This window comes from Phocoena phocoena, chromosome X, assembly GCF_963924675.1.
Source record: "Phocoena phocoena chromosome X, mPhoPho1.1, whole genome shotgun sequence".
Lineage (NCBI taxonomy): Eukaryota > Metazoa > Chordata > Mammalia > Artiodactyla > Phocoenidae > Phocoena > Phocoena phocoena.
Window position 1 is genome coordinate 54,243,312 of NC_089240.1, and position 15,887 is coordinate 54,259,198.

The window sequence follows — 15,887 nt, forward strand, 5'->3', positions numbered from 1 at the left end:
CCAATCTAACACATGAGAGAGAACTGTTGCTAACACTCTAACAGCATTGCTGGGAGTAACTCTTTTGCACTTTACATCAATAAATTCCAATCCATTCTCTATATGTGCTTCTTTCTCCAGCCATCTTCTCCTAAGATCTAGTCTGCCCATGGTTCTTGAATGATAGTTACTCTGTCCTGAGTAGCCATGCCAAACAGTAGGCCAGGTGTCTTCCAGAAACCAGATACCCTCTCCATGCTCAGGCTCTTAGCTGTGTGCAGGCAAAGACAGGGAGATGGCTTATATGACCCCTTAAGATTCAATCCAGTCAGAGAAGTTGCCAGGTCTGCAGGAATCATTCATGAACATTTTGGTTTAGAGGTTATTTTTGGATAGTACTTTTCAGGTAAAGGGCCCTATCCTTCCCCATTCCTTCCCTATGAATTTGAGGGTCTCCCTATTCCATGTGTTCCAAGAAAACTTGACAAAGCACATAACAAGAGTACCATGTCTAATATGTGGCAAATGAGGCCTGACACCTATTGAGAATTAGGAATTACTGGATCAAGTCTGTTAAGTAATGATAGCTTTGAGGAGGCCCTGCATTAATTTCCTGTGGATGCTATAACAAATTTCCACAAACTTGGTGGCTTAAAACAACAGAAATTATCTCACAGTTCTGGAAGTCAGAAGTCTAAAATCAGTACAGTTTGGCTAAAATCAGTACAGTTTGGCTGAAATCAAGGTGCTGGCAGGGCCAGAGTCCTGCTGGCTGCTCTAGGGGGAAATCCATTCCTTGTCTTTTCCAGCTTCTGGAGGCTACTGGCATTCCTTGGCTTATAGCCACATCATTTCAATCTTCAAAACCAGCATCTTCAAATGTCTCTCTGCTTTGTCTTCACTTCACCTTTTCTTGGTGTGTGTAAGATCTTCCTCTGCGTCCCTCTACTACATGTGATTGTATTTAGGGCCCATCTGGATAATGCAGGGTAATATCCCCATTTTAAGAACTTTAATTTAATTATATCTGCAATTAAATTTATTTTTAAAATTAATTTTACTGTATAAAATAGCATTCTTTTATTTATTTATTTTACCATATAAAGTAATGTTCACAGGTACCAGGGATTAGGATGTGGATGTTCTGCCGGTGGGGGGGGGGGGGGCGTTGCGATTCAGCCTACCACAGGCACTATGGAATCTATCCTAGCACATGCTCAAGAATCCTAGGAATCCCTAGACATTTGATGCTGCAGGACACCTCTAGATGTGCCAGTGGGCTTGAATTAAATGAGCACTCTCCAAGTCTAAGGCATTGCTTGTAAAATCTTAAAGTGGATCAAATTTGTCTTCAAGCTACTGCTTCCCCTTATATGTTTCACCATTTCCCTCCCTCTACCCACCCCCAATTTGTGCATCCCATTCACCTAAGACAGTCCTAAGGCCCCTTCTGAGCACCTGCCTGTAAGTAGATGTCCTTCAAATCTCCAGCTCTGATCCTAATCTTTCTCTGTAGCTCCAGACCCATTTAATAATTGCACTCAATATCAGCCTGTCCAAAACTAAAATATTTTCCCCATAAGTCTGCCCCCATCCAATAGCCTTCAATCCTAGTAAATGGCAACACTATTCACACAGTCATCCAAAGTTCAGTCTCTGCACTCAGACAGCTTGGGCTTGAATTCTAGCTTCACCACCTACTATCTGTAAAAACTTGAGCAAGTTATTTAACTTCTATATGCCTCATTTTCTTCATTTAAAAATGGAGAAAAAAGAGCACTTACTTCATAGGACTCTTATGTGGGTTAGAGATAAGTGTAGAGCCCTTAGAACTGTGCTCAGCACATTGTAAGTACTTGAAATATTAGCCTATACTGCTTTTAACAGTATCATCGTCCACTATTCCACTTCCTCCCTCACCTCCATGCTGACCTTCCCCACAACTACATAATCTGTCTAGTAAATTCTACTTACTATTTTTTAAATTCAGTCCTCTCCTTGACATCCTCATGGCCATTGCTCTAGTTCAGGCCTTGATCCTCTCTGGATCATGTACTACTTTCCTAACCGATCTCCCTGCCTCCATCCCTTACACAGCAGGGAAGGGGTTCTCATAAACTGGAATCTAATCTTGTCAGAATCATAAATTCCTGGACTATTTTCCTGAAACAGCAGGCATTAAATGGCTTTTGAAGCATTTTTACAATTTGGCTCTAACCTACCTTATGTCTAGTTACTCCTTGTAGCACATTGAAGTTAGAGCTGGTCTCTGAACATGCAAATCTCCTGTAAGCCGCTATGCCTTTATCTCTTACATTAAAACTATCAATAATGTTCTTTCCTCCCTCTTTTTGGCAAACAATTATTCATCCTTTAAGATTCAACATCCTTTGACAAATCTAGTTCTCTCATGCAGAGTAAATCTGTCAGGCCTTTCTCTGAACCACCACACCACTATCCACATCTTTCTATTGGAGGAAGAGAAGGAAAGAAACATTTGCTGAATGCCTACCATGGGCCAGGCCCCATGCTAAGTGCTTGATAACGTTAAACTTTATCTGAGCCCTGGGCTCCAAGAAAGCAGCCACAGTTGAAAAACTCCCTCACCCTTTCTTGTTCTAAAAAAGATGCTAATTGTATAGTAACACATTGCCCTGGCATATTCCGAGATCAGACCCTCTCCATACTTCCTCATGACTCCCATAGACTTGTGATGACTCTTTTGTTTACCTATGTCTATAAAACTCTAAATTTACTTTCTTTTCTTTGAGCCTTCTCCCTATGGCTATAACCTGAATAAAATCATCTCCTTAATTGCCCTGTGCATTTTATCTTTCACGTGGTGCTCACAATTCTATGAAGTTGGTTTTATTCTCACCAGTCTACAGATGAGAAAACCAAAGCTCAGCTGCATGGCTTTAAATGGTGCCATTAAGAAAGGAGGGAAATGCAATTCCCTCCCAGGTATATAAGACTCTGAAGTCCAGGCTTTCCATAACCTCAGACATAGGCTATGATTTACCTGTTTACAGATCTGCTTCAGACCATGAAAGCTTCAAAAGTGGGGAAATCCAGGGCTTCAATCAGCCTTATCCTTGCTTGCTGAATGAATTCCTGAATAAACCACATCAACTCCTACTAAGGTAGTATTGCAGTTTTTCTCAAGCTTTGTTTTTAATCCAGGCCTCTTTTTGATAACTAGGAAAAACAAATTGAAAGGCTAAACTTCCGAGACAAAGGAGAATTTACATTTTAAATGGAGAAGATAGTGCCTTATCCATAGGAATGGAACCTTCTGAGGAATTTCAGGGCAGGTTGTGGGGGGCGGCTAATGTCCCTTCCAAAATCACCAGCCTTCTAAAGCCATAAAGTGGCAGAATTTCCTCAGAGAAGTAGATAACCCATTTGAGAATGGAAGCCACTGTGTCACATTTATTGTTCTATCCAACGATACTCAGAATCAGCTCTGGGAGGTAATAGCCAGAGAACACATCTCAGGTTAACTGCCTGCTTCTATTGTAAGATTCTCTCTAGAATCATAAAAACTTCCCAATGAAGGGGACCCCCTAGTTCATCTTATCCAGTGCCCTGACTAAATAGGTTGTATCTCAGTCAAAAGGGAACTTATATCTGCTTAAGGATTGGTTTTAGACACTAACAATGCTCACATTAGGGAGTTGTTATTTGTGTCTAGCCTCCATCTTTTGTTCTGAAGTAACAGTTATGACTTGGCTTCTTTCAGCTCTCTACCAAAATTGCGGACAGCCTTATAGATCCAAAGTTCCCACTTAACCCTTAATCTACCTGGACAGGGCCTCTGTTCCAATTCTTAGATTATGTGTTTCTCCTTAATAAAGCTCTACTATTAGCATGAAAGTTTAGATTGGAGCAATGTAAACTGGCTGAGAGAGGGGATCACCCCTTTTAGGGGTCTGTCAGCATTTTTTTTAGGCATTAGCTTTCTAATATTTCTGGATCCAGACCTATTGTAAGAGACACATTTCACTTCATGACTCATTTCACACATACACATGTATAACTGAAACAAAATTTCCACAAAACGATTCTCATCCTTACTAGATACAATTCAACTGTAATTTATTTAGTTCATTTTTTGAAAAATACTGGTCATCACTGCCATGTAAGGGGGTCATGGACATACACCACAACACCTGAGAACCAAAACCTTTTATTCCCAAACTTAGTCTGTACATTGAGAACTGAAACCACACCTTACTGTCTACACTAACACTATTTTTATTCTACTGTCTTCATTAGCATGACTTTACTTTTCCAGGACTCCCCTCTGCCTCAGCAAATGGTTCATTACAGGAACATCCCGAAAATCCCAACAACTAACTCCCCAATGGAAAACAACAACAGGTTTTGAACTGCCATACGATTTTTAAATCCCTCATCTCAAAAATCCTTGTCTTGGGCTTCCCTGGTGGCGCAGTGGTTGAGAGTCTGACTGCCGATGCAGGGGACACAGGTTTGGGACACGGTTCGTGCCCCGGTCTGGGAAGATCCCACATGCCGCGGAGCGGCTGGGTCCATGAGCCATGGCTGCTGAGCCTGTGCGTCCGGAGTCTGTGCTCCGCAACGGGAGAGGCCACAACAGTGAGAGGTCTGGGTAACGCAAAAAAAAAAAAAAAAAAAAAAAAAAAAATCCTTGTCTTGCTGTTTCCACGAACCCTAGATTATTATATTATAATCCTTACCTAATTCTAATCAAATCCCTGCATTGAAAAACCTATGTCAAACTAAACTTCCAATTCTTTAGTTCTAACCTTGCCTTCCCTCCCTCTGAGACCCCTCCACTGAAGCTTTGCAGAATTGGAGTCATCCTTCACCCCTGTAAGCAATAAACTCAGTTTGGTCTTATCAATAGGCTGTGTAGGTAATATTTGGGGAACCAGCTTTTGATATGCCGCAGGGTACAGATCAGCATGGGGTTTATTGGGGGAAAACTTACAAGCAAGCCAAGAAGTAGTAGGACACACAATCTCCCGAACTCTCCTTGTTCCATGGTGTAGGCCAGTCATGGATCTTCTGAGTGCACCAAGGCCAAAGTCCCAGCAAAGAGGGGTCTGCTTGGACTGCATACTGAATGTGCCACTGTGAGTCCAAATGAACACAAGCTCTACCTCCACACTGGGAAAAGGGGCTAAGGTGACACCTAGTTTCTCAAAGTAACAAGAAATGTATCAACAATCTCCTAGATTGGGAACAATGCTAGGGAGTGTGCATGCCCAGGGCCAAGGTCAGCATACTGAGGGCCTCCTTGGAAGAGCCTAGTCTGCCAGGAATGCTGACATCAGCCAAAGGCCTTGTCTTTCTGCAACTGGCTCAGTACAGCACAGCCAGCTCTCAGCTAAGCTACTGATAAGGGGAAGGAAATGAGGCTGCAGGGCTATCCAGAATTCTCTCATTAATCATCCCAGAAGTGATTCCACAAATGTCTATTGGGTTGCAAACTGCAGTTAAAAAAACACTGTTCTAACTTTTGGGGTGATTAACATGTTCATTATACTGATGGTTTCATAAGTGTATACATTTACCAAAACTCATCAAATTTTACAATTTAAATATATGCAGTTTATTGTATGTAAATTATACCCCATTAAAGCTGTGAAAGAATTATAAAACAGGTGGGTAAGAATAGAGGGTATAAATGCAACAAGATTGGTTTTTCGTTGATAATTGTTAAAGCTACTTTTGTCTGCCTTTGAAAATTTCTTAAGTAATTTTTAAATGAATTTTACCACACAGATATGAAAAAAAACAACATAAAGAACCTATTCTAAGGGTCTGAACCATGGCTTCACAGTTATGAGGAGAATAACGAGTGAAAGTTGCTCCAAAGCTCCAGACACAAGTTTCTTTAGAGCCTTTTGTTACCCTGGTAGAAGGATTTCTAATATCCTAAGGGCATAGAAGAAATATGAGGAGAGTGGTATTCATGCATTCAATAATTCATTGAAGAAATATTAGTTGAGTACTCATACATACCAGGTACTGTTCTGGGCACTGGGGGTGAAGCAGTGAACAGAATAAAGTCCTGGCTCTCATGAAGCCTACATTCTAGTGAAAGGAGAGAGACAACCTAGGAGAAAACAAATATTGTGTGATATAATTTCAGGTAATGATAAGAGCTATTAAAAAAAGAAATAGGTACAGGAATAAGCGAATAATAAGGAGTTCAGAGAAGGCTTCTGAAGAATGGATTTGATCTAGAATTTAGAATGAAACATTGGTAATGGAGACAAGGGAAGGAACAGGAGGAGGGGATTAAATACTAGAAATGAATATTATTTACCAGATATTAGAGGAAAAGTGCTAAAGGTAAGGGAGATATTGCTCAAGTGAAGTGTCAAAGCCCCTGCATTTACTCTTACTAATAGAAGGGAATAAATACAGGGTTTGTGGGAGGCTAAATTCTAAAGGACTGGAGCTCAGGAGTCTAGTCCTGGCACAAGCTCATGTACCATTAAGAAGCACCCAGCTTTCCCTGTCTGGGCTGGTGCTGTTAGAGTCAAAATAGAATTGCTGATTTCTAGTTGATCACCTTTCTGTGTTTTATATTCCATCTATTAAATGACCCACTGGTGCCCTATTTTGCTCAGCAGTTGAACTATATATTAGGTTGGAAAGCCAGAGGTTGGGGATTGGGCATCAAGCAGCTAAGAATTGTTAAATCCTGATTCTCTACTGACCAGGGTTAAGTGACTGCTCCACTTGGGGGAATGTGACACGAGATGGATCCTTTATACTATGCCATGCCTACTATCACCTCACCACCTTCCAATTTTATATTGTTTTAATTATATTCTTCCAAATAGGTTTACATTTATGGAATATGTAAATAGTCATTAGCTATGTAAATCTGACCATATAAATATTGGGGATATTTGGAACAGTCTTTTTTGTGGAAATCCTCCTTCCTATCATTCCCATAATCCATGTTGATATGCTATTATATGTATTTCCCTTCACATAACCAAATATTCCTATGCATAGATACACATATCATATGTTTTCCAAAATAGGGCTATATCATAAAGACTTTTCTACATATTGCCTTCAACAATACCTCATTAAAGCCCCTTCAAGTCATCTGTTACACCTACAATTATGTCTTTTAATGGCTGCATAATATTCCCTGTCAGGAATGTACTGTAATTTCTTCAACCATTACCTATTGCTGGGCATTCACTTTGTTACCAATATTTTTCAGCTAAGAATACAATAACATTTTTGTATAGATTTGCAGCTAAGAAATATGATACAGTAATATTCTTGTATAGATTTGCTAGAGAGGCAGTGTCGTAGTACATAACTCACACAGCTATACCCAGAAGTCCTGCTAGGAAAAGTAAACAGGATCTTAAAAAAAATTTTTAAACCCTGAATTGTACTGTTTGCTGATTTCTGTGGTTTAAATACTGTCATCATAGTCGATTTCAAGCTACCAGTGTGAAATCACTGAGTGCAGACTTGGAAAGAGATGCACACAATCGGCTCTAACCTGTATGAACCAGCTTTAGGACATCACCGTGACGACTAATAGGAGATGTGGTGTTCTGTTCTTGGTTTTTTATTTGTTAACTTCTTTTAGTGGCAGGAAGAGGAATAGCATCCTTACTAACAGGTCTGCACTGCACATCTCTGTATGGCACCATTCACATTTACATGAAGGGTAGCCTCTGGAGTTGTGCAAAGCATAATTGAGTTCAGTGGCCCTACTTCCTAGTACCCCTAAAACGATACCACTCTACTTCTTTGTAAGGCTAACCTAAGGGCACAGGGCAGAACTTCTCGAAGTTCAGCATGTAGCAGAATCACCTGGGCTGCTGGATAAAACCAAGATTATTGGGCTTCACCCTCAGAGTCTCTGACTCCGTAGATCTGGGGTGGGGACAATACTTTTCATTTCTAACTAGTTCCCAGATAGTGGTGCCATTGTTGATTTAGAGACCAACTTTCGAGCATTACTGGTTAGAGTAAACTAGGTGTTTTCTCTGTGAGCAAGAAATACATGGCTGGAATACTCAATTCGACTGCCTGCCTTAGGTAATAAAGGCTCAGGGTAGAGTGGAGTGCCAAATTCAGATGTCTGTTGGGGCTTTGCTGGTAATAGAAGTATGTGTAGTGGCTAGCTGGGGTGTAAAAAATGTTATATTTAAGGTTAATTCTTTGCTTTGAGGTTTAGGAGCTTTAGAAAGGACAAATTGACCAAGGTTTAGGGCATTGGGGGAATGGGAGCTAGGCAGTGAGGACAGGAGATGGGATTGAAATGAGAGAGAGTCAGCAGTCCAGGACCACAGTGTAAAAGAAATGTCAAAAGCGGGACATTTCCCTTCCTTTCTAATATTTCTCCATCTCCACACCCTAACATCTGCCTCAGGATCCTCAAATTCCAGTTTATTAAGAGAGCCTGCTGGGTGAGAATTGAGGATACAGAGGTGTGTGGAGGTGTATTGGCCTGCATTCAGCAGTAATGTAGAAGGGCCTCCTTGGCCTGCAAGCCTCAGATTCCAGAGGATGCAGTGACATGAGCTCTGCACTAGGTGGCAGGACACCTTAGTATTCCTGTCCGTCTTCACCTTCAAAACAGTGAGCCAGACCTTTCTCTGGACTTCATTTTTTTTCTATCTGTAAAATGAGAGTTTGGGGCTAGATTATAGCAACAGGCCACCTCTATAAGTTCTATAGTGCAAGATGTGGCCCTTCTTGGGAACTAGTTTTGGAATCAGGAGCTGGAGACATTCTTGAGGATGCTAAGAGGCTGAAGGGATGGGCTTGCTGCTTCCCAATAACTGACTACTATCTTGGCAGGGGTGGACTTTTCACTCTTCCCTCTGTACCACCACCCTGGTCCCCAGCTGTCACTCACCTCCAGGCCTCTCAGGGGTTCCAGCCAATGATCAAATCCTCACTGCCATCATATCCTATGCCTTGTGGTGTGTGTGTGTGTGTGTGTGTGTGTGTGTGTGTGTGTGTGTGTGTGGCAAGGGTAGGCTGTAGGGTACAAGCTAAAATTGACTGAGAAGCTAAAAACCTGAGTTTTGGAGGCTCCATCTTCCCATCTCTAACAAACACTATGTCTTATCATGCCAGGGACACAATAAACCCAAATGGGGTGAGAAACAAAATATTTCTCAGGGGCATTGCAATATTGTAAGATAAGAGCTGTATCCAGAGTCGACCAGTCTGGGTTTGAATCCTATATTTGTCAATTTCCAGCATTTTGACCTTGAGCTACTTCTCTCACTCAGCCTCAGAGTCTTCATTTGTAGCACTATTGAGCTATAGATAATATATCCACTAGACTAGGCTTTCTCAACCTTAGCACTATTGACATTTTGACCCAAATAATTTATTGTTGAAGTTGCCTTGTACATTGTGGGATGTTTAGCAGCATCCCTGTCCCTCACCTACTAGATGCCAGTAGCATTCTTCTCCCCTCAGGCTGTGACAACAAAAAATGCCTGCAGACATGCCAAATATCCCCTGTGGGTAAAATCACTTCAGTTGAGAAGCACTGTCCTAGAACACAGAGTTATTAGGAGGAATGGACATTAGAAGCACATTGCAATTTGTTGAATCTATGTATTTTTTTTACAAATTTTTAGAATTTTGATTAGAGAAATACAGAAGTAGATTGGTTTGTGAGTCAAACAAATGAGAATGTTGGATGGTTAGACTGTGCCTTCATTTGGAGAGTTGAGAAGAGAGGATTGAAAATAGGGTGAACTGCTAACATATATATATGGAATCTTAAAAAAAAATGGTTCTGAAGAACCTAGGGGCAGAACAGGAATAAAGATGCAGACGTAGAGAATGGACTTGAGGACATGGGGAGGGGGAAGGGTAAACTGGGATGAAGTGAGGGAGTGGCATGGACATATATACACTACCAAATGTAAAATAGATAGCTAGTGGGAAGCAGGCGCATAGCACAGGGAGATCAGCTCGGTGCTTTTTGACCACCTAGAGGGGTAGGATAGGGAGGGTAGGAGGGAGACACCAGAGGAAGGAGATATGGGGATATATGTATATGTATAGCTGATTCACTTAGTTATAAAGCAGAAATTAACACACCATTGTAAAGCAATTATACCCCAATAAAGATGTTTAAAAAAAAAAAGAAAAGAAAATAGGGTGACCAACGATCCTGTTCTGCCAGAACTCAGGGAGTTTCCCACAACGTGAGACTTTCAGTGCTAAAACCAGGAAAGTCTTGGGCAAACCAGGATGTCACTCTAGTTAAAAAAGGCACCGCCAGTATGTATTGTACTACATTGCCAGGCATTGTGTTGGGCACTTTACACATATTGCTCAATCCTGGCAGGCAGGCCTGTGACAAAAGTATTGATCCAAAACAAATATATTGCTAGTTATTTCTCCAGCAAAAAAAAAAAAAAAAAAAAGGAACTTATTCCAGATCAGCAAAGAATTGCTATTTGGGGTCTGCAGCCATGGTGAGCCACATGCAATTCTCCAGCAAAAATGGCGAGGAAAACTCTTTTACGGAGGGAGAAAGGAAATTGGGAGGGCTGTAGTAAACGAACAGTTCATGACTTTTCATTGGTTGAGTTGTGACTGGCTCTCATTGGCTGAGCTCTTCCCAGGCAAGAAAAGGGAGTCTTTCTTCTTCCTGTTGGGCTCTGCTATGTCATAGGGTGTGTAAACTCCCCGTTCTGGTCTCCTGACTCCATTTAATTGAGGTTTCTGTTTATTACATTGGGTTGGCCAAAACATTCATTCAGAATTTTCCGTAAGAGGTTATAGAAAAACCCGAACGAACTTTGTGGCCAGCCCAATATTTTTTACAAAAGTGATATCCTTATTTCCTTGGATAGGTAACCAAGACTCAGTGCAGGAGGATGGTCTAGACACAGACATTTGGGCAAATTCACTCAAAGGAGGTGAAATGGTTTCAGGCCTTCCAAAAACCCAGTGGGATGATCCAGATTCCATTCCACCACACTCTGGGGTCTTCTTCCCTCTAAGTCCTTGGCCCAAGATGCAGCCAGTAACTTGATAATGAGAGTATGGACATATGATTCTGAACATACCATGCCCAAAGCCTTCAGCATGAAGTGGACTGGAATGAGCTCCTCAAAATATACTCTACATCAGCAAAATCATCTCCAAGGGTAAAGAGATGGTAATAAGGAATGGGGGAGCCCCAGGAAGAGGCATCTATAAGATTATCTGGGCTCCTTTGGGGGCATTACCCTTGAATAGGAGGAGGTGGGGTAGGAGAGATGAGTGGAGTAACTTGGGGCAGAAAAGAGACAGTAAATCCAACGTGCCATTCTGGAGCTTACATTTCCTCAGTGCACCATCATTTCCCAGGAATCCTCAACACTCTGCCCAAACCCCTACCGTTAAAACAAAAAACAAAAAAACAAACCTTTTGCCCCTGGAAAGGTCTGCTTAGTTGTCTGGCATCACAAGCTCTTGCCAGGCTTTTTGGAAGGAAGCTTTCTTTTCTGGGATGAGGAATTTTCTTTAGGGAAGTCTGGGGCTTTCTCTGCTAATTGCTGGAGAATATGCTATCTGTCTCTTCTGCCTGCATTTTGATGTCCTAAACAGCTATCCTCACTCTAGCCTTAGCAACTTGAAAACAGACTTGCATTTTCTCCTAGTACCCACAGTAGAATCTGAGCTGCTCACTTCTTTCCATGAGTATCTTTTGATCAAAGGCCAGGATTTATTAGTGCTGCTGTTTGCCTAATAGGAACTGCCCACTCTATCGCAATTTTACTTTTCCTCTCTGAAGTCCAAGGCTGCCATAGAATTATGTTCCCCTTCCTACTTCTACTTTCTGGTCTCTGGCTAGCCAGAGAGACTTCAAAAAGGATGAGGAAGCATGCTCACATAGATTCACTCTCATACTTAAAAACTTCTGAGGCAAACTCTCCTAGAAGCGTGAACTGTTGGAGTTGGAAGGACCTTCAGAAGATCAGCCAGTTTAACTCCCTAAGCTTAGAGAAGGGGAGGCAGTGATGACCAGAAAGGCCAATGACCTAGCACAAGATCACTCAGCAAGTTGTGGACTGAATCTGGCACTAGAATCCACAGCTGCTGGAATCTAAATTATCATTCAGAAGACTTTTTACTTTCTGAACACTACCCTAGCCCTGGTGCAGACAAAGGGACTGAAAGTTCTAGCTAGGAGTCTGGCTATGTGATACCTTGCGCTGAAGACCAGTCTGCTGATTCCTTGCTCCTTGGAAAGGTCAGTGTCTTCACTGAAGTGCTCAGCACCAGCAGGACAGCCTTGGAGTGGGGACAGAGGAGGCCAGATCATCAGAGGGATTGGTGAGGTGACCAATGTCTCAGTGGCTTTCACTGCCAGGTGTGATCCTGAATGTAATTCATTTGCCTAGGTTGGCATAATTAAGCTAAATAATTGACTTTTCTTTATGTTTTTTTAATTACATAAATCTCTATTAAACTACTGCCACAGGTCAGCAACATGTGTTTAAGATGAAAAACCCGAGCAGCTTTTCTCGTTTTGCTTTGTTTTCTTTTTCCTGGACATGTGTGCTGTGGGTTGTGATTTTAGATACATATGTATTATATGTTGTATGCTGGGAAATTGTTTTGTGGTTTTCATGAAAGAATGAAGTAAAGAGCAGGAACTTTAGAGACAAACATACGAGAATTCTAGCCCCAGATTTTTTTTAACATCTTTATTAGAGTATAATTGCTTTACAATGGTGTGTCAGTTTCTGCTTTATAACAAAGTGAATCAGCTATACCTATACATATATCCCCATATCTCCTCCCTCTTGCGTCTCCATCCCACCCTCCCTATCCCACGCCTCTAGGTGGTCACAAAGCACCGAGATGATCTCCCTGTGCTATGCGGCTGCTTCCCACTAGCTATCTATTTTGTCCTGCCCCTAGGTTCTTCAGAACCATGTTTTTTTTAGATTTGATATATATGTGTTAGCATACAGTATTTATTTTTCTCTTTCTGACTTACTTAACTCTGTATGACAGACTCTAGGTCCATCCACCTCACTACAAATAACTCAATTTCATTTCTTTTTCATGGCTGAGTAGTATTCCATTGTATATATGTGCCACATCTTCTTTATCCATTCATCTGTCAATGGACACTTAGGTTGCTTCCATGTCCTGGCTATTGTAAATAGTGCTGTAATGAACATTGTGGTACATGACTCTTTTTGAATGATGGTTTTCTTAGGGTATATGCCCAGGAGTGGGGCTGCTGGTAGTTCTATTTTTAGATTTTTAGGGAACCTCCATACTGTTCTCCATAGTGGCTGTATCAATTTACATTCCGACCAACAGTGCAAGAGGGTTCCCTTTTCTCCACACCCTCTCCAGCATTTATTGTTTGTAGTTTTTTTTTTTGTATGTTTTTTTGTTTTTGCAGTACGTGGGCCTCTCACTGTTATGGCCTCTCCTGTTGCGGAGCACAGACTCTGGATGTGCAGGCTCAGAGACCATGGCTCATGGGCCTAGCCGCTCCGCGGCACGTGGGATCTTCCTGAACCGGGGCACGCACCCGTGTCCCCTGCATCGGCAGGCGGACTCTCAACCACTGTGCCACCAGGGAAGCCCTGTTTGCAGATTTTTTGATGATGGCCATTCTGACTGGTATGAGATATCTCGTTGTAGTTTTGATTTGCATTTCTCTAATGATTAATGATGTTGAGCATTCTTTCATGTGTTTGTTGGCAATCTGTATATCTTCTTTGGAGAAATGTCTGCTTAGGTCTTCTGCTCATTTTTTGATTGGGTTGTTTGTTTTTCTGATATTGAGCTGCATGAGCTGCTTGTAAATTTTTGAGATTAATCATTTGTCAGTTGCTTCTTTTGCAAATATTTTCTCCCATTCCGAGGGTTGTCTTTTCATCTTGTTTATGTTTTCCTTTGCTGTTCTAGCCCCAGTTTGAATTAATTCTATAAACTGAGGTGAGTTGCTTAATCTTTCTGAGCTTTAATTACTCTAGCTGCAAATTGAGGCTATCATACTCACTTCAGTGGATTCTTGGTATGATGATATGAGATAATGTGGGTAAAGTGCTTAGCTTAGTGCCTGGCACATACACTGAATTTGTGCTCAGCCAACAGGATCTATTAACATTGTTGTTATGTCCCATGTTGTTCTAAGAGTTTTGGGACCTCTAGGTATTTTGTAGGCACTCATCTGGGAAGCAGTAAACCATCCCCATAAGCCACGACCCAGCTACCCAACTCCTATCCTCTTCTGTACTCCAAAACCAGTTTTGGAGTGTGGCTAGGCTAAAGGGAATTTCCCCCTGCTCTCTACTAGCCTGGATACTTTGCTAATATCATGGGTATATATCTTTACCTCTGCCTTTTTGCATTGTTTTATAATTATCTGTTTATATCGCTGTGTCTGTCCAGCTACACTTTTTTTTCTTTCAGTTTTATTGAGATATAATTGACATATAGCACTGTGTAAATTTAATATGTACAGCATAATGATTTAACTTACATACTTCATGAAAAAATGATCACAATAAGTTTAGTGAACATCCATCACCTCATATAGAGACAAAATTAAAGAAATAGAAAAAAATGTTTTCTCGTGATGAGAACTCTTAGGATTTACTGTCTTAACAACTTCCATACATAAGTAGTGTTAATTATATTTATAATGTTGTATATTACACTCCTAGTACTTTTTAATCTTATAACTGGTAGTTTATACCTTTTGATCTCTTTTATCCAATTCCCCCTCCCGCCATTACCCACCTCTGGTCACTACAAATCTGATCTCTTTTTCTATGAGTTTGTTTGTTTTTGAAGTATAATTGACCTACATCACTTTGTTAGTTCCTGTTACACAACAAAGTGATTTGGTATTTTTATATACTTCAAAATGACAACCAAGATAAGTCTAGCTGTCATCTGCCACCATACAAGAATATTGCATAGCTATTGACTATATTCCCCACACTGTTCATAACAATATATATGTGAATATTTTAAGTTGCTGAGCTTTCAAGTTCAAACACATTTAACAAGACTGCAATTTTACTCCCCCCACCTCATGGTTACTGTTTTTGACATCATATTTTACATCTTTTTGTTTTGTGTAGCCCTTAACTACTTATTGTCGATATAGACGGTTTTACTACTTTTGTCTTTTAAACTTCCTACTAGCTTTATATGGCTGATTTACTACCTTTACTGTATATTTCTCTTTATTAATGAGATTTTTCCTTGTGTGATTTTTCTGTTTCTTTTCTTTCTTTCTTTCTTTTTTTTTTTTTTGGCCATACCTCATGGCTTGTGGGATCTTAGCTCCCTCATCTGGGATTGAACCTGTGCGCTTGGCAGCGAAGGCATGGAGTCCTAACTACTGGACCACTAGGGAGTTCCCTAATTTTCCTGTTTTTAGTTGTGGCCTTTTCTTTTCTGCTTAGAGAAATCTCTTTAACATTTCTTGTAAAGCTGGTTTGGTTAACTCTTCTAGCTTTTGCTTTGACCTTTGACCTCTCCATCAAATCTGAATGAAAGCTTTGCCATGTAGGGTATTCTTGGCTGTAGAATTTTTCCCTTTGATCACTTTATATATATATATATATCTTGCCACTACCTTCTGGTCTGCAGAGTTTCTGCTGAAAAGTCAGCTGATAGCCTTATGGGATTTCCTTTGTATATAACTTGTTGCTTTTCCCTTGCTGCTTTTATTATTCTGTCTTTAATTTTTGCCATTTTAATTACAATGTGTCTTGGTGTGGTCCTCTTTGGGTTGATCCTGTTTGGGACTCTCTATTCTTCCTGGACCTGGATGTGTTTCCTTTCCCAGATTGGGTAAGTTTTCAGCTATTATATCTTCAAATATGTTCTCTGCCCATTTCTCTTTCTCTTCTCCTTCTGGCACCCCT